Below are 20,520 nucleotides of genomic sequence, written 5' to 3' on the forward strand. Positions count from 1 at the left end.
GTTTTCGTCAAACTTACATTTTTTTAAAGCTAATGATTGCAAAACAACTGTAAAATGTGTAAAATTCATTTTAAAACACTTTTGCACTCAAATGTTGAGACTATGGCTTGTTATTTCATTTTTTTACTCTGCTTCAAAACTGCTTCGATTTGGCTCAAACTTGGCATGGGAGTTCATGAGCATGATCATGAGCATGAGAGATCACCCATGGTTGCCCCTCCGTTGCTGAACAGAACCGTAATATCCTTTCAGCACTACTGATTATAGGCTTCGACGATCTAGTGGTGTTTCCCTTATCAACAGCATGTATGAATGCGCTGAAAAGATAAAACACCATGATTGCTAAAGCTAGATCAGTTGCGAATAGGTAACAGTCATTGGCCACCAACGGCGCCCGCCATGTCAGTATGTAGATTTCGCTTACACCCCACAAGCGCCAGAAACCTGAAAATTTGTTAGTAGGGTAGGGTATTTGGTCAGGATTCACCAAAGAAGATGATGATGCGACCCAAAATCAAAATGTTTGTTGAAAGGTATTATGTATTATTCTCATGGCAAGCAATCGGATGCTGCGGATGAGACATTTCCCGTTTATCTGTTGTTAAATTTTAAATGAAATGGTTTAATCTTAGACAGCCGGCTGTGGAAAGATAAAACCAAAATCATTGGCATGAGAGTTCATTGGACAAAATAATTAGACTCAGCTAAATTTGGTTTAGTCATTCCGGAGACATGATGTTCTGAAAAATGTGTTTTTTCAGTAGATTTTGATTTGATGTTTTGATTTGATGTGATAACCAACAGGGCCACAAGGATGACCTATGTAGCGGTTGCCTAGAATTACAGTGGCTCAGACTTAAAGTAAACATCTTAAAATTACTTTTTTTAAGTAGATAGTCCAAAAAGGTTTTTTTTTGGATCGTCCCCTTTTGGAAATCGCCAAATAAAAAAAAAATGAGTCTAATTATTTGGCCAAAGAACTTCCATTTAAAATTTAAGCCAAATTGAATCGGATCCTGCTGGTTTGACGTGGAATCGCTGCAGAACGAAATGCAAAAATTAAACAAGTTAAATGCATGTAATAACTGCTAAAATTGATAGAAAAAAAAAAAAACAGAAGTTCGTGCATTTTTGTAGTTGCCCAGATTATATCCTGAATATGAGAAAAGTTAATAAAATCAAACAATGGGCTTTGGACAGTCTACTCCATGTCAGTAGTGAACATTATAACGAAGCTTCAAACAATTTAATGAAAAAATGGTTATTACGATCAAAATAATTGAAACCAAATGCCGATTGAGGTAATTTACTTACGTTTTGATTTATTTCCGTTGTAGAACCGGCTTCCCTAAGCTTCGTGTCCGTTTGTTTAAAATGAGCCCAATTAATTTCACCGCATTTCCGCACCAGCTCCAAATTTAACTCGCCCAAAAAGCCACACGAAGCCCAACTCTAACCAGCAGACCCCCTCCCGCCCAACCGTCCAACGGCGATGATTTGTTTGTTTTCATTTTTCTTTTCTGAGTAAGTGTACTAGCAATCGTGAGAAATTTCACGTTCATTGAATGGCACACGGCGCGTACTAGCAGCTTAAGCTCTCTCATTAAGTAATCTTCTTCGGCGCGCGCTCATCCAACATGCCTCCGCCAGTCAGCATGGCGCACTCAGCATGGCCGCGACTTGGCACTTTCCCTTTTCGACCCAAACCAAACTGTTTGGGTGTGTGTGTGTTAGTGTGAGGGCCGGCTTTGGTAATGGAGGAAATTTTTTGAATTTAAAATTGCGCTTATCTATCCCACGTGAGGATTGAGTGTGGTGGTTGTGGTTCATCAGACCCGGCGGCGGCTATTGTTTTTTTTTCTCCACTTTTCTTTCACAAAACGAGTCTTTTTTTTGCATTCGCTTATGCTACTTGATGGCTGAGCTAATTGCTTCAATTGATTCACTAACAAGCTGCACAGAAAAAAATTGTGTAAATTTGGAAGGTGTAATTTTGGAAGGTTGAATATTACCTCTTTTATGATGTAATTTTACCTCAATTTAGACTGAAAAAGTGACATTACAACAGAATAGTGGTAAAATTACACATTTTCAGAGGTAAAATTACACATTTTTTCTGACATAAAAGATGTACCCCTTCCCAGATGTAATTTTACCATGATTTTTTTTTCTGTGTGGGTTGGCTCGAAACAGATTGGCTGTCAGCGGTTGTGTTTGAGAACAATCAGAGAAATGTCTTTTGGATACTTTTGTTCGATTCATTAATACTTTAAAAGATGACGAGAAAGTTAATGCAAAACCAAACAGATATATTGTTATATTTTCATACAAAAAGCATAGTGAAACAGACAAAAACATTTTTTTTTGTAAATTCAGAACGGTCAATTTAAATGGGATATTTTGACAATTTGGTCCAACTCAGAAGGCAGATTCCGATTCAGTGGAAAAAAAACTAACTTAACCCACGTATGTGATTGATACATTCCCCACTCTATACCAATAATGGCTGATCCCAAACCCATCATTTTGAACACAAATTTCTTCTTTTTTTTATCAGGAATAAAAACAAGTACAGAAATATTGCTTAAGTGGTGATTACTTCAAACAGGGTTGCCAGATCTTCAAATTTTTATACAAATTGGAAAGGTTTCTCTAATGACTAACCAACGATGGTTCGGGTGATGGATTCGGACATACTTTACATATATTTAAGTGAGATCCGGATTTATGTGAAAACCCATTTTTATATACATTTGTAACTTTCGAACGACCCTAAACCATGTCGAATGCGACTGGTTTGATCAAAATCAAAAAGCCAGTGCTGAGAAAACTCAGTGAGAATTTTGGCTCAAAATTGGAGTGGGGGTTTTTTGGCCCAAATAATTAGACCCGTATTTTTTGTTTGGCGATTAGTGTGACCTACGCCGTGTTAGGGTGGTCCGAAAAATTGCAATTTTCGTCGACTTTCACAAAAAAAAACACATTTTTCAAGAAAAAAAAACTTCGCTCCATTTCAACCGATTCCAATTGTCTTGGATGCAAATGAAAGGTCATTAGTTGGATTTTTAAGAAAAAAATGTTAAGAGTTCGAAAAATCTAGCCTAATATTTGAAAAAGTTTAGAAAAAACTTCAAATGGCATTTTGACGATGTCTGGACCAAAAAGCCTTATCTGATTTTTTTTATCGGATTCCTCTAGAAACGAAACATACTCAAAAATGAACGAGGTTCATTAACATGATTCTGAGATATGATTTTTTTTGAAAATAAAATCTGGGATTTTCGACGCGCCACGCGCCTGAACGAAAAAATGTAAATGATAAAACTACTTTTTTCACAAAAACTGCGATAACTTTAAAATTTCAACGATGATCTATACTTCTTTTGGTACCAAAATTTGTGTAATTGAAAGATGCAGAAAGTATAAGTCATGGCTGAAATTTTTCATGTTATCGCAGTTTTAGTAAAAAAAGTTGATTTTTCTCGTTTTTCTCGATTTTTCTCTGAATTATCTTAAAAAAAAACTTATTTCCGAGGGGTTCATTTGAAGCTATTGACAAAAGCAGTCGTAGTGCAAGGTGATATAGACGTTTGTAATTTCAAGAGGAATTGTGTTTATTTTCCTTAAATATCGTTTGTTATCATTAGAACACAATTTTTTGCTTCTATGTTAAAATAAGAATTGAAAACAATTCCAAATTTCGCTGAAGTTCAGTGAAGTTCCACTGAATTTCCATCAACTGAAATTTCAGTAAACGATTCGGCAATTTAGATTTTTTACTGAATTCTTGTTGACTGACATTTGTCATTTTGACAGATGATTGACTAAAATTTCAGTAAATTGGCTGTCAACAAAAAACTTTAATTTTAGTAAACAAATCGATGTCTCTGTGCTCTCTTGTACTAAGCTTGCTGGTTTCCTATCTAGTTAGCATAAGAGCTCTCGAAATGTCAGTTTGTTCTGTTTTTAATTATTCTGAAAAATTCTTCTGTCAGTTCAACAGATCATTTGCTGAAGATTCAGCAATCGTTGCTAGTTTTTCAGTGTAATGATTTGATTTTTATTCCATTGTATGCCTACCCGATCAGACGGTAATAACTAAATTCATGCCATTTCAATAACTAATACTGTTAAAATAACAAAAAGTGTTATGGGATGTTCTTGCAAAATCAATTTTTGCATAAGAGTTAAATAACAGTTTATGTTATTATAACAAAATTTGTTAACGTCATGATTCGAATTCCCGGACGCTTCGAAACCCGGACACCTCATCTTGTTTTATCAATTATTTGGATATAAGTTCGCATTATGAATGTCAAAACTGTGTTATTTGATGAATTCTAACATCAACTTTCATTTAAATTTTGTTTGAACGCTGTAGTTAATGTCAAAACAATTAAATAAAATAAAATTATAAGATTGCCAAAAATGCGAAACATTTCACGTGAAATATTTCGTAGGCGTCCGAAGCACCGGGAAGGCAATGCAGAAATTTTTTGGTTTTGATTTCCTTAAATTCTAGCAAATTTTTATATCAAATATCGATTGTTTTGATGTTAACAGCTTATTTGAGACCTAAAGAATGCTATTCACTAACATTTCAGTCCAAATTTGTGCGATTCATTAGCAAAAGGGTAATTCTCCGCCAACTCACACAGCAGTTGCCCCGACCCCTCTTCGATTTGCGTGAAACTTTGTCCTAAGGGGTAACTTTTGTCCCTGATCACGAATCCGAGGTCCGTTTTTTGATATCTCGTGACGGAGGGGCGGTACGACCCCTTCCATTTTTGAACATGCGAAAAAAGAGGTGTTTTTCAATAATTTGCAGCCTGAAACGGTGATGAGATAGAAATTTGGTGTCAAAGGGACTTTTATGTAAAATTAGACGCCCGATTTGATGGCGTACTCAGAATTCCGAAAAAACGTATTTTTCATCGAAAAAAACACTAAAAAAGTTTTAAAAATTCTCCCATTTTCCGTTACTCGACTGTAAAAAATTTTGGAACATGTCATTTTATGGGAAATTTAATGTACTTTTCGAATCTACATTGTCCCAGAAGGGTCATTTTTTCATTTAGAACAAAATTTTTCATTTTAAAATTTCGTGTTTTTTCTAACTTTGCAGGGTTATTTTTTAGAGTGTAACAATGTTCTACAAAGTTGTAGAGCAGACAATTACAAAATTTTTGATATATATACATAAGGGGTTTGCTTATAAACATCACAAGTTATCACGATTTTACGAAAAAAAGTTTTAAAAAAGTTGGTCGTCATCGATCATGGCCGTTCATGGTCACCCGCGACAGACACGGACGACGAAACAAAGAGAAACGCAAAAAGTAACTTTTTCAAAACTTTTTTTCGTAAAATCGCGATAACTTGTGATGTTTATAAGCAAACCCCTTATGTCTATATATCAAAATTTTTGTAATTGTCTGCTCTACAACTTTGTACAACATTGTTACACTCTAAAAAACAACCCTGCAAAGTTAGAAAAAACACGAAATTTTAAAATAAAAATTTTTGTTCTAAATGAAAAAATGACCCTTCTGGGACAATGTAGATTCGAAAAGTACATTAAATTTCCCATAAAATGACATGTTCCAAAATTTTTTACAGTCGAGTAACGGAAAATGGGAGAATTTTTAAAACTTTTTTAGTGTTTTTTTCGATGAAAAATACGTTTTTTCGGAATTCTGAGTACGCCATCAAATCGGGCGTCTAATTTTACATAAAAGTCCCTTTGACACCAAATTTCTATCTCATCACCGTTTCAGGCTGCAAATTATTGAAAAACACCTCTTTTTTCGCATGTTCAAAAATGGAAGGGGTCGTACCGCCCCTCCGTCACGAGATATCAAAAAACGGACCTCGAATTCGTGATCAGGGACAAAAGTTACCCCTTAGGACAAAGTTTCACGCAAATCGAAGAGGGGTCGGGGCAACTTTTCCCGATTTCGTGTGAGTTGGTAGAGAATTACCCAAAAACGAGTGTCCGGAATTCGAAGCAAAAGTGTCCGGATTTCGAATCAGCTTTTATCAGTGTCCGGGATTCGAAGCACAACAAGTCATTTTAATTTTCAAATTCTGATGAAAAATTGTTAGAAAAGACATATTTTGCATGCATTCTTTTAAAACTGACTGTTAATACTACATCCTGATGATATTTCTTCATTTCCAACTTATTACATGATTTTTTGTCAGCTATAACGAAAATGATATGCTACTAAGTGTCCGGATTTCGAATTATGACGTTATTGGTCTGATATTGGTTGAAAGCCAAAAAAACTTTTGAATAACATTTTTTGTTATGGAAGAATAACTCCAACTGTTATTGGGATGATCGGATTAGTTGTTAAAATAACAAAAAATAATAACAAAGATTTGTTCGAAAAATAACTGGAAATGTTATTAGTCTGTTATTACAATAACAATCCAATAACAAAAAAATCATAACGACGAATAACAAATGTTGTTATAAATAACGTAAAATGTTATTGGCCCAGTATTTTCAAATATCAAAAAATGTTATTCCCACGTTATTTCCGTCTGCTCGGGATAACCTTAAAATTAAAGTACAGATTAGCATCGAGGCATTCGTTTTTCATATTTCAAAATCAAACACAACACATCTAAAAGTTGTTTTCCACTCGGCAACGTCAAAACAGTAAGTCATAAGTAAGGCTACCGACTCTTGCTGAGCAAAAATTCGTACACTTTGCCGATATGAAACCATGGTATAACAAAAACTGTCAATGAATTATTTACATAAATTAAATTTAATAAATCTGAGAATTAAAAATATAAAACTGTGTCGTTTTTACAGCTAACAAATTTCACAAATTGCTATCATTGTGCTTATGACTTGCACGTTTAAAAGTATTCATGAAATAAACCGTGATTTGAATTAAATCATTAGGTATGTTCTTCAATTTTTTTTGTTAAACGTTTACGTAATGTCAAGTTTGCTTTTACGAATAATATCGTTCTTAGTGTTTTCACGAACACTTTTCCAGAGTTTTTTTTTATTGAAATGGTCCTATAGCATGTGAAACACAACAGTTTATAGAACCTTTAAAAAAAACTCTAGATTTGTTAAATGTTCAAATGTTTTCACAAGTTTTAGAAAGCCTTTAGAAATGGAATATATTTAGTAAGGAATTTCTAAAAAAACAATTCCAGAGTTTTTTAAACGGGCCTATCAACATATGAAAGACAATAGTTCAAAAACTCTAGAATTATTGATAATCAATTTAGAATTGAGGAAACTCCGGAAAACTCTCCCTTTTTACATCAAACTCACAGAAAAATAATAATTTCTAGTTAACAAAAGCTTCGACCAAATCAAAAAAGCAATTCAATTATTAAAAAGTTGTTAAAATTCCGTACAAATCCGTATTATGCGTAAAATTCCCTACAAAAATTCCGGCCTGTTAAAAATCCGCGAAGAGGTTCAAAAATCCGTATGGTAAGGAAAAAATCCGTACAGTTGGTAGCCTTAGTCATAAGTGACATTTCAGTTTGACAGATTTCATGCAGATTTACTGTTTATTGATTTTTCAGCAATGACTTGTTTCAGTACCGAATTTCAGCAAAAGTTTTTATTGCTGCAACGCGTTCAGTTATTTTTTTTGCTGAAATTGCTATCCAAAATTTGGTGTTATCCAATGCATTTTTCTCAAAACGCATGTGTTGTACATGATGCTATTTGAAATTTTGACTGTCAGATGTCGATTGTTTGTTGAGTCTTTTGTGATGGTGAGAGGGTTATCCTCTCGCAATGAGCATTATTCTGCCAGTAATCTTTGGTTGAGTTATTATCTCTATCGTCTGTTGTTGGTGTGCTGTGAATGCAATTAGAAACTCATACAAAGTTTACTTTTTTAAAGTCAAACTTCTTTTAGCTCAAAAACATTTCTGTGTTTCTCTAACAATGTCCACGCACGTTGCGACATTCCACTGACCGATAAAAATGTGATGGCATCGTGTTTCACAAAATTTTTATTTACATTGTTCGCACACTTCCATCAGCCTCTCTCTCATCGTGACATTACGCAAGAAGGAAAACAAAAACAGAGCGTTCGTCGTTAAGTAACCACGCAAATACAACACCCGATAGTGGGGGGAAGAAGAAGGAAAAGAAGAACACACGGTTTACAAGCTAAAATTATGATAAATATTTACAATGGCCACACGACCGACCCCAGACCACGTGTTACACCTCGGATTAGTGGCTTCTTCTTCGTCTTCTTCAGAAAACAACATAATGAAGAAGAATGCGTTGAACTCCACGGAATGGATGGAAACTGGAGCGACCGCGCCGGTGACTTGCCCGCGTAGAAGAAAGAAACCTCCAGTTCAGCTCAAATCGTGCAATTCACTGCGAATGTGAGAAAACGACGACGACGACGACGTCGGGCACAATGAACTCGGTTGTTGTTCGTCGTTTGTTTGTGGGTCTGGCCAATAGAAATTGGTGATACTCGATTGAAACTGCAGCGAGTTAATTTGCTGAGCTGATAATGATGTGTGGCGGAGATTATGAAATGATGATCTCTCAGGTTGTGTGTGAGAAATGTGGGCCAATTGCGTTGATAGAGAAGCTGAGGTGAGTGCTGTTGTGCAATGTTGTTGTCTAGTTGCAGTAATTGGGGACAAGAAGGCCAGTTGTGTAAATCGCTCAACTAGAATCACAAAAAGCTAGTTTATGTCAGTTAAATTAAACTATACAAATATTGAAACGATATTGAGAATATAGTTAAAAAAAAACTAACTTAATATTTCGTTTGAGTTTGAAAAATCGCTTTTTTAGCTGTTTTTGTTTACATGAAAATTAAGTTTTGAATATTCAACCGAACCAAAAACATGACCCCAAAACACAGGATAAGATTGAGTTATGACTACAGTTTAATTTCGTAACACACAGTCGACCGATTTCAACATCCTCAGAGGAAATCAGTCGTTTTGACAGCAACTTTCGATTTCTCATTTGGCACCCCCGGTACGGTCCTAAAATTCCACCAGAAGAGCCTCGAAAAACAGCGCCGAGGTGCGAGAAACAATACCCACCATAAAACATAATTATGACCCCAGCCATAAAACCACCACCAATTCATCTCTGCGGATCGACCTTGCAGCGCCTGAAGAAAACGTGCCGTGATAAAGTGCAACCTTCAGTTTTCGAAGGCTTTTCCGATTTGATAAACAACACGTGTGTGTAGGTTTATGATTTCTCGCAACCTGTCGATTTCCTTTCAAGCAAACACAAGTTGAAGCAAAAAAAAACTAACATCATCACCAGCTGAGCCGAGTGTGGAGTAGTGCAGCAGAACTCCAACATCCGTTAAGTGGGTTAATGAAATGCAGTTATTTATCATAACTTCCACTTTTGTGAACATCTGACGATCGCGGATACTGTTTACACACCACGGTTGGTGGCGGATCAGTGGCGATGAAGGCTCACCACGTTTGCTGGATGGATGGACGGAGAAGAGCTTTCAACAGCAACCAGATGAAATATGGTCTTGAAATATTGCCTTTGAGAGATACAGTGATTCGATGATCTACGGGGGCCGTGAACAGATTGCCTCAAGATGTTTGGCAGGTGTGTTTTACTAATATCAACACAGTGGAGTTCAGCGGAGTTTAAAATTACAGTGTTTTCAATAAATCAAGTCTAACATTTCATTAGGGAACATTGACTTTGGCTGGAAAGATTGGTTGAGATTTCTTCATATTTTATATTAATTTCATTCAAAAAAATTCGCGTAAATTTGCTAACAGATTTGCTTTTTGATTCATCCTAAAAGCCTTAACCTGCCAAAAAAGGTCATGTTTATTTCTCTTAATTCGACGCCGTCGTGCTATCATGTCGTACCCGCCATTTTGACGTTCCGAGAAAAACGAGTTTTAATGTTTGACCTTGAATAAACAAACGAGAACACGCAATGTAAACAATAACAAATACGTTTTGTTTGGTTGACCGTTCTGTGCATTGTCTCGAAGTTTGGTTGAATTTGGGTGCCGGAGACCCGAGTTATAATTGATAATGTTAACGGAAGTCTAGCTTGTACGTGCGTCAAACGCGTTCTGACCTGAAATCCCTTTGGACAATTGTCGCACTTACATCAATTTTCAGGCTGTGACAAGATAGCACGACAAGATTGGAACTTCTTTCATATGAAAAGTGACAAAAATGCACGGAGTTTTTTCGGTTTTTATTGAATATCTCAGGATTGAAATCGAATTTTGGGGATCTGTGAAGGTCAAAAGGTGAGGCATTATGAGCTGCACAAAATGGCGTCCTTAACTCAATTTGGCCCAAAATGCACGTGCGACAAGTTAGCACGACGGCGACGAATTGCTTATCAGTAATTCCCCACGAAAACAGCATGATTCGATTTTAGCTGTCCTAGACGCAAAAGAAAGGTGATTAGTTTGGCTATTTGGGAAAAATAGTAAGAAGTTTCAAAAATCTAGCTTAACTTTTGAAAAGGTTGAATGAAAACATAAAATGCAGTTTTCAAGGTCTCGGGACCAAAGAGCCTATGTCTGAAAATATTTTTATCAGATTCCTCGGAAAATTTCACATAACATATCAAAAAATGGTGAAGTTATGTTTTCGATACTCTGAGATACGATTTTTTGAAAATAAAAACTGGATTTTTCGACGCGCCACGCGCAAAAATGGGAAAATGACGAAAACGGGAAAAATCAACCTTTTCCACTAAAACTGCGATAATTTTAAAATTTCAGCGATGACCTATAGATGTTATGGTACCAAAGTTCCACCTTTTAATTACGAAAATTTTGGTATCCGAAAATTGCCATTTTTTGAACCACCCTAACACGGCGTAGGTCACCCTAATGGCCAATCAAAAAAATACGGGTCTAATTATTTCGGCCAAGGATCCCCCAGAAAAATTTTGAGCCCGATCGGAGAACTTTTTTTTCGAATCATGCTGTTTTCGTGGGGAATTGCTGTTATAATATCAAACAAATACATATATCAGTTCTTCAAAATCTTTACAAAATTTGCCAAGTATTTTGGATACTCAGTTCAGAGATAAATGGCACAAGATTCTATGGTCCTTTCGCGCTCTTTCATTGCATTCTTTAATTTCATTTTCTGATAGAATGAAAGAATCAGCGCGTGGAAAAGGGTTAATGTGATAGAAAGAGAATGCCAGAGCTGGGAATCACAAAACAAAGGAAGAGATCTCGCAAGCTACTGTGACAGTTGCAATACTCTCTGATATTTTGGTGTAGGAATTAGGGGAAATATACCCATTTTAAGCCTAATAAGCGGTCGTGTTTGAATGATGCTGGATATTCTGAAGTGTTCCTTGAAATTGACTAAAACCAAGTAGGGGAAGGTGGGGCAAGACGATAATATGGGGCAAGAGGAACAATCGCTTGTACGGCCGTAATTTTTACAATTTTTATTATTTCCAGTATGAGGTATTGTTGCTAGCAATGCAATTAGCTGATTCTACTACCACATAACCGCCAAAACGACGTAAACGCCACGGGGCATAAGATTGAATGAAGTTTTTGTCAAAACCTTAGTTTTCTTATAATTTTTGGAAAGTACAAAATAAAGCTTAGGATTCGTTTAAAGGCTCATTTTATCGAGCTGCTATTTTTCCTAGATCAGTAGTGTCCCAACCAATGATTTGCACCGAATATAAAATATAATTTAACTTTTGGTTATTTTTGTTGAGAGCTTTTAAAAAATCTTGTTCAGGTGGGGCAAGTGTACCATATGGATTTTTAGTATGGAAAAAAAATACGAATTGCTGAAAAAAAATATTTTATAAAAAAAATATATATATAAAAATACTTAAATAAATATATAAAAATACTTAACAACTGATAAACAATTGTAAGAAAAAATGTCCATACAAAATATAGTGATATTATGAAAATTTACTATTTATCATCTAGGTAACAATTTTTTTCGTAAAAACGATCAAATTTTTAGTAAAATATTATTATTTAATCTAAAAATGAAAGAAACGTTCCAAAACATTCTAATCTGATGTATTTAAGTGATAACAGTTCAATTGTTAGCAAATTAACATGTTTTTTCATGCATTGTTCCTCTTGCCCCTACGGGTTGTTCGTCTTGCCCCACTAGTTGAGTAGATCGTACAGTAATTCAAAAATTTTATAATCAATTTTTTACATTAAAAAACAGGATTTTTCAAAAACTTTTTCTATCAAAGTCTTAGCCAAGACCTAGAATAAGATGATTACAATAAAATCCGACAGATTTTTTAACTTTTTAATGGGTTATAACGAGCATTTCCTTAGCTTGTTACACTTGCCCCACTTTCCCCTACACCAACGAGTAGAGCAACTTTTTGTGAACATTTCTGTTTATTTTCACTTTTATTTAAAGTTATTCTATTCCTTTAAAAAAAATATTTCCCAAATGCATTCTAATCAGTCAAGTGCATTGGGTCACGCCCATTTTCCTATTTTCAGCTTAGTTCTTTTTTTCTTCCAGCGCTCTTTTGGGCCTGCTTAGTGCTGCCAAAAATGATGAAATTTTAAGCGAACACTCAAAAATATTGGAATTTATAGAGAATATTTCCTGTCATCACTGGCTCACTCCACAGTCACTGCTGGTGGTGTTGGTGGCCACCCTTTGTTCTTTATTTGCCTTCGCTTCTCGCTCGGTTTTCTTCAGCCTTCGATTGGAATGGGTCGTCAAAATTGAAACGTCAAAAGACTTAGCGCGTTTGTTTTTTTTTTATGGCGCTTGCTAATTATTCACATGTTTCGGGATTATTTTTTAAGTGAGTGACTAACTAATGTGCAAAAAAAACATGTTGCCGGTAGTTGGAAGCAATTTTATATCTTAAGCGCTTTGAAATCGTTAGCGCAAGTGAAAAGATATTGGTGGCGACTTTCGTTAAGCAAGTCACCTCTCATCTTGCGTGTGGATGTGTGTGCCACCAAAATGATGAGAAAATTATGATCGAAATTGCATTAAATTTGATCTTTTTGGCCAGTAAGTAGCATACATTTGCGTGCTTACTCGAGGCGGTGCTGTTACTGGAAAGTTCATAGCCTAAATAGTATTTTTGGAGCTTTAATCGATCATCAAACTCACCATATGACGAAGATAGGTGTTTGATTAGAAAGGGTAGATATCCCTTATCAGATGATATTTGTTTCTATCAATAATTTTCATTAAGAGTCTGAAGATTTAATTTAATTTACAGGTTTGTCATGAGACTTACGTTGAAGGTTCAATACTTGAACAGTACGTTCCGGAAATTAAAACATAAGAAAGCTCCAATTGATGCGAACTGGGCACGGCAAACAAAAAATAAAAGGCAGGAAGTAACGAACGGAAGGTTGAAATTGAATTTTGTTCTGTTTCGGAGTGTAAACAGAATGAAAACTAGGTGATCGTGGTGAAATTATACTTTTTTAGCTGTTGCAAAACAAATACTTTAACAACATTTTATTAAAGATTCAACTCATTTAACTACTTACATTATTCGTGCCAAAGATCCATCACGTGTCGTCCCAAATCCTGAAAGGAAACAAAGAAAACAAAAATATGATAAGCATAATTTCGAGCCTCAAAACCCATCAATCCAGGCGAACTTTGGAGAAAACTTTCTCGATATACATGTTATGTGCTTCCCTCAGATAAACCCCCCACCTGAAGTGACCATCACCAGATATGCCAAGGCGGGCAAAAGCACTGCCCAAGGGGCACTTGAACTTTTATCTGCTGCCACTTTTGCACACAAAACGACACCGGCTGTATAGGCTGGGCTTCGTCCGATTTCGTCATCGCCGGAGCCGGTTCCCCCGGGCCCAGCTCCAAAACAAGATAAATAAATCATGTCCAATAGCACGAGAAACGACAAAACGTGGGCATTTTTTGTTGTCGACACGAGTCTTCCAAAGTTGAATTTTCACTTTCTCCTTGATGGCCATTTTTTTATGTTGCCACAGCGAGAGAGCAAGCATGTTGTGGTCACTTGTTGAAAAATGTGTAAAACGACGACGACTGTCTTCCTCGAACGAGTTTTGATCATTTCTACAAAGGCAACGGCCAGCATCGATTTTGCCGGGAAAGGTACGGCAATTAAGTTCCCAGGTTTGGAATAAGTTGAGAGTGAAAAGTGAGTTGAACTAAATTTTTACGCAGTGGACATTCATCAAGTGCTACTTTGTTGACACTTAAACTGATGCATGATGTAAGTTGATTGAGTCTTCATTTGAATTTCAAATTTGAATCTTCAAACGTCATTTCATTCTCATCTCATTCTCATCTCATTCTCATCTCATTCTCATCTCATTCTCATCTCATTCTCATCTCATTCTCATCTCATTCTCATCTCATTCTCATCTCATTCTCATCTCATTCTCATCTCATTCTCATCTCATTCTCATCTCATTCTCATCTCATTCTCATCTCATTCTCATCTCATTCTCATCTCATTCTCATCTCATTCTCATCTCATTCTCATCTCATTCTCATCTCATTCTCATCTCATTCTCATCTCATTCTCATCTCATTCTCATCTCATTCTCATCTCATTCTCATCTCATTCTCATCTCATTCTCATCTCATTCTCATCTCATTCTCATCTCATTCTCATCTCATTCTCATCTCATTCCCATCTCATAGATCAAAACAAAAATTCACCTAAAATTTGATTTCCTCCAACGTTTACCATAATTACTCGTTATTTTCACCGCGTTTAGAGTGCTCACCAACAAATTTACGTTTCGTCAATTTTGATCGCCACTTTTTCAGCTGCGCTCTGTAATCAGCAATGATTTTCTTCACCTGCCCCACCAAATAATCAAACGACTTTTTGTTTACCGACGGCGTGCTCTCTCTCTCTCGGAAGTGTTCAAACCGCCACTTTTCGGCGATGATAATTATGAATTTAAGGTACATTTTGGATAATTATTCGCTGATTAATTGATTAAAATTTTGCCGGCTTGATATAATGGCGCCACCAATTTCGGTGGACCCCAAGATGATGGATTACGTAAGGTGGGCACAACGTGGGGGAGATGACGGCCATTGTTTTCAAGTCGCAACTAATGGCGTTTAATTTTGGAAAATGGCGGGTAATTAACGTTACGCAATGGGAGCTGTGAAAATGTCACCTTAAGTGGGTCTTTTGTGCGATTTGGTCACGCTTATTATCGCTTCAAACAAATAAGTAGAAATATATGAATGAGTAATTTAATTTTTACCTGATTGCTGTGATGACTATCCAATTCTACCCAAACTAAATACTATGGGGTATGCCAAGTTATGAATTTAAGGTATGGTGATCGTTTTTTAAGCCGTAAATAAAGCCATAAAGCTTAATATACTTCCTTTTTCAGATTCACGTGAAACTTTGTTCAAATGTGTTATTATTGTTCTTTTCAATAAATTAAAACTATTTTTATACTAAAAAAAACCCTTAAACCCCGCTTTCCCCTAAATCGCTACATCATTTGTGGATGCCACCCACTTTAAAGTTTTCAGTATAAAACTGGAATTTAGTAAACAAATAATTTCGTCTTACTGTGCATTTTTGGATTGATATTACGGTCAGACTCGATTATCCAAATCCTCGATTACTCGAAGTTTCGATTATCTGAAGTTCGATTATTCGAATCCAAAAATCTTATGTTTCAAAATGTCTTACTTACTTTAAAATCAAATTCGAGCTCTGCGACCCTGTTTCATTCAAATGTGAGTGGTTGATTGCCTATTAAATTACGAAATGTAAATTCTTCATATTTCATCACCGCCATTTTAGCCGTCATCTTGGATTTATAAGTTATACATCACTTAACGTGAAGACTTCCATCATTGCCATGATTTTTTGTTCAATGATATAAAATTTGCGTCGTTATCAATATTTGGACAAAATTCCTTCTACATGTTGTTTCGAATAGTGCTCTACACATGCTGATACTTTTTGCTAACGGTTATAAATTTTGAGACACATTTGATTTAGACCAAAAATTCCTTCAGTGGCTTCAAGAAGGCAACAACCGTCACATGCTGATTCATTTTCGTGCAGAAATTTGTTAAATTGAATTTTGTACAGAATATTTTAAAGTGATGATCAATTATCTACGAAAATAATCAACGGCTTCACCAGCAGCAGTTTAGCAGTTTAGAGATCATATTTAAGGTAGACAATCAAAAAAAGACATTGAGAAAAAAGATTATCCAAAACTTTCGGATAATCGAGTCTGGACTATTATTGATATTATATAAGGGTACATCTATAAATCACGTGGAAACCAGAGTTGCCAGATTGCCAGATTAATCAGAGAATGCCATATTAAATGTTAATCATTATCTGGTCAGATTATGACAAATTTCGACATATTTTTGATTGATTGCCAATTTCAAACAACTTTTTTTTTTTATTAAAATGAACGGTTTTAATTATAATTATAAATATTCATTTTAATGCAAAATTAAATTTAACTTTTTCGAGGTAAAAAAACAATTGAACCATTTGAATTCCACAATTAAGGGGTTACATACATGTAAATTGGCAAAAATGGCAAGGGTTGGTATGAGCCCACACTATTTTTTAGATTTGTTTTCAGGGCCTTTAAAATATACATTTTCATCTATTAACATAATAAATATGAAGACATTTGGATGTACCATTGCCGAGATATAGCTATTTTAAGTTAGCAGTGTCAAAAAACGGGTGCCACGATATCTCAACACTGCGTTGACCAAATCGGTTCAAAATTTTGGTGGGTGAAGACTCACTAAACGGGTCCCGTGTGCATGACGAAGGCCGTTTTTCAAAAAGTTTATTTTAAAAAAAGATAAAAATATTTTTTCTGTTTTTCATATAAAAAAATCGTCAGTTTTTGATTTTTGTAGTTGAAAAAAACAAAATTTCAAAATCGGCCTTCGTCATGCACACGGAATATGTCTTGAGGGTACTCACTCCAAATTTCAGCCAATTTGGTCCATCCCATCTTGAGATATCGTGGCACCCGCAAATCAACTCGGTGCTTTGAGAAAAACGCTCACAAAGTTTGACGGTTCGCTTTGCGCATGGCAAAACCTCAAATTTAAATCGTCTTCGACTCACTCAAATCATGAAATATCTTTATGAAACTTTCAGGATTAATTCGAAATCATCTTTTGAAAGGATTTAATAAATAATCGGAAATATGATTTTTTGAGATTTTTTATATGTATGTAACCCCTTAATTTCATATTCTCCCTCCTCTAACCTGTTTATAACTGTATGAGTATGATTTTCGTCTACCAGATTTTCATCGGTGCAATGCCTATTTTTATGTTTTGGCCTGGCAACCCTGGTGGACACTTCCAGTGAAGGTGGTGGTGTTTTGGCGATTATTTACGCCCCATACAAACATGTTCTATTTTGTCCATAAAGATCTACATCTTTCAAAAAAGTGTCAATATTGTTCATCGATGACAACCCTTTACTGTATTTCGCCTTGAAAAAATTACCTAGATTAAATAATTGATTGAACGTGACCCATTTATCAATTATGATTAGTTCATCCAGATTTAGAACACTAAAATTAAAAATGACTTCTGCATTAAAATGTATATTGCAATGTTTGAAGCACTGGCAACCCTTTTCTTATACATTGCCAGTTTAATCGAATGTATGAACCGAGCTTTGAACAATGTGACTATATCATTTAGACCTTGTTACATATTAGATTATGGATATTTGAAAAACATTCTGGAAATCTGACAACAGCCTTTTTGACGTAATCGGGTCAGAATTTAATTTGACGCAATTTTCTTTTCATAAGTTATAACGTATCAATTTAAAACAATTGCATAGATCAGCTTGCAAGCTGACACCAATCCAATCAATTCAAAGCTCCAAAATCCACCAACGATTAATTACCACCAAATTTGGCACTCAAATGGACCCCCAAAGTGACTCATCAAAAGCTCATTAGCTTTCAGGGCGCAAATAAGTAATTTCATTTCACTTTTTTTGGGCACACTGGTCCAAAATTTGTCACCTTAATTTGCGCGCATCGCGAGTGAATCCAAATATGTCTAATGAAACGGCTAAACCGTTTTCGGTGATGCGTTGATGAGGTGCGATTTAAACATTAAAAGAGTGACGGTGTGCTGCCTTGACCGCGCGTGGTCACGAACTTTCGGGAAATGTTGTACAACTTTCTCCACGGTTTTCGTAGCAAATGGAAATTAAGGGTTGAAATGCATTTTGTTTTGCCTCGTTGGAGGAAGGTCTTATCTCATTGATTTCCGTCTTTTTTTTTGGTACCAGATGGTAGGTTAACCCTTAGTTGCCAGTTTTTGCTCAAAACATCTTTATTCTGCAAAAAAAAATATCCAAGTGGCTTGTAGAGGGTTAACCCCGCTCAACCCTTTCCACGTGGTCAAGATTAAGTCAGATTCGTGGAACTTTGAATAAAAGTGAGCTTTAGAGGGCAGGTCTGCTAAAACAAGTTGAGTAACATCGCGCGGGATCTGGTTACGATAAACGGCTGTTGTGGTCATGGTCCACATTAGGGGTAGACCTCGCAGGATGGCTGGGTTTCGTAATGGTGACGAGAAATGACATCCGGTGTGTGTGCGTCTTTATGGGGAAGAAGATCATCGATTATAACCGTGACCAATAGAGAGTTGGTTATCCGGTGTGACGGGTTTGCCCCGGACGACCCACATTAATAACTGGGTCAGGTAATGGCTATCGTTGTCTGTTCCAGCATTTATGTTTTAAAAAGAATTTCGGCTGTTTGATTCTTTGGACCGTCTGTTTCCAGAAGAAACAAAAATGTTTTGTCGATTCTTTTGGAAACTTCAGAACAATGCTGTACCAAACGTTCAAATATCATTTCTAATGAGACAAAGATTGAAGCCATTTGTAAAATAAAAAAAATAGTTTAATATCTTCATTTTAAACAAGCGTTTCTAGAACTTTCAAACCTCACCAGCTGTCCTAGCTATATCCCTAGGTGAGCCCAATTATCGTAACAAAGTGCTGCATTCTTGTGCAAATCTGTAGAACACAGATCTATAAACCCACCAGTCGCGATCCCAGGTGTTTGCGGCGTGGGTGTTATTTCCCCGGAGCGCAGTACATTTTGCTAGAAACCTGCTGCTGCAGCTTCACAGAGCAACAGACAGGCAAGGTCATAATTTAGCTTTATTACGGGCATGAATGCTAATTTCGTCTCTTTCAACTTGGCTGGGTGTCGCGTCGCCCCACAGTGGGTAAGATTTGCGGGAAAATTTGGTCAAAATTGTTTTTTTTTTTGTTGAAATTTAATTTTGGAGTTTTGAATCAAAAAATCTTGTTTAGACAAATTTTGTGACAAATGTCCCATTGTTCCCAGTCTACCGACACTTCGAGTAATCCATTTTGCCCTGGGATTTACCAGACACATACTCTCGTATGAGGCTGCAGACTTAGTGATTCGATTAGAACAACAACGTGTGAGCGTTCGCACCGAGCGGGGCTGTCGAAATTAAGTAGCTGATTTTTGCATACCGTAAATAGAAGAAAGCGTTCGAAACTGGTTTCTCTGTGCGGCACTTTAACCAGTCTGGGGGAGCCATTATATGCTGGCTGCTATTGCAATCGAATTTTAATCGCCAACGCGCCAAACTGCGCGGTTACAACCTTCGTTGCAAACACCTGGTCGTTTGAACTTGAAAGAATGTTTGAGGTTTGATTTCAGTTGATGTCTTTAACTCTAGATTAAATTTTCAAAACAACCTATCCCTCATGGGTTTCCTATGCAGATAGGGCCTTTTGAAAATTTAATCGAGAACTCTTCGACTCTTCCAGTCTTCAAACGTCTTAAGGGTTTACATACATGTAAGAAATCTTAAAATTTCATAATTCAGAAAATTTATTGAATCCTCTGAAAAGATTATTTTCAATCACTCCTGAAAGTTTCATGAAGATATTTCATGAATAAACTGAATTAGAGACGATTTAAACTCAAAATTTTGCCATGCGCAAAGCGGACTGTCAAACTTTGAGAGCGTTTTTCTCTAAACACCGAGTTGATTTACGGGTGCCACGATATCTCGAGATGGGATGGACCAAATTGGCTGAAATTTGAGGTGAAGACTCTTAAGACATATCCCGTGTGCATGACGAAGGCCGACTTTGAAATTTTGCTTTTAAAAAAATACAAAAATCAAAAACTGACATTTTTTTATATGAAAGACAGAAAAATATTTTTAATCATTTTTCAAATAAACTTTTTGAAACTCGGCCTTCGTCATGCACACGGGACCGGTTCAACCAGTCTTCACCAAAATTTTGAGCCGATTTGGTCATAGCAGTGTTGAGATATCGTGGCACCCGTTTTTCGAAACTGCTAACTTCAAATAGCTATATCCCGGCAATGATACAACGAAATGTCCTCAAATTTGTTTTGTAAAAAGATGCAAATGTATATTTTAATACCCTGAAAACAGATTAAAAAAAAGTTTTAATGTGTGCTCATACCAACCTCTGACTTTTTTCC

The 20,520-nt window shown here is 36.0% G+C and overlaps 1 protein-coding gene across 1 annotated transcript in view; it reads right to left on the reverse strand.

The window, feature by feature from the left end:
- Positions 1 to 20,520, reverse strand: part of LOC120412555 (calpain-C) — a 61,755-nt gene that overhangs the window by 19,788 nt on the left and 21,447 nt on the right. The window contains exon 2 of the mRNA XM_039573060.2: positions 13,510 to 13,549. The gene's annotated coding sequence lies outside the window, so the exon portion shown is untranslated. The remainder of the gene's footprint in view (positions 1 to 13,509; positions 13,550 to 20,520) is intronic.

The sequence above is a fragment of the Culex pipiens genome, chromosome 2, assembly GCF_016801865.2.
Source record: "Culex pipiens pallens isolate TS chromosome 2, TS_CPP_V2, whole genome shotgun sequence".
NCBI lineage: Eukaryota > Metazoa > Arthropoda > Insecta > Diptera > Culicidae > Culex > Culex pipiens.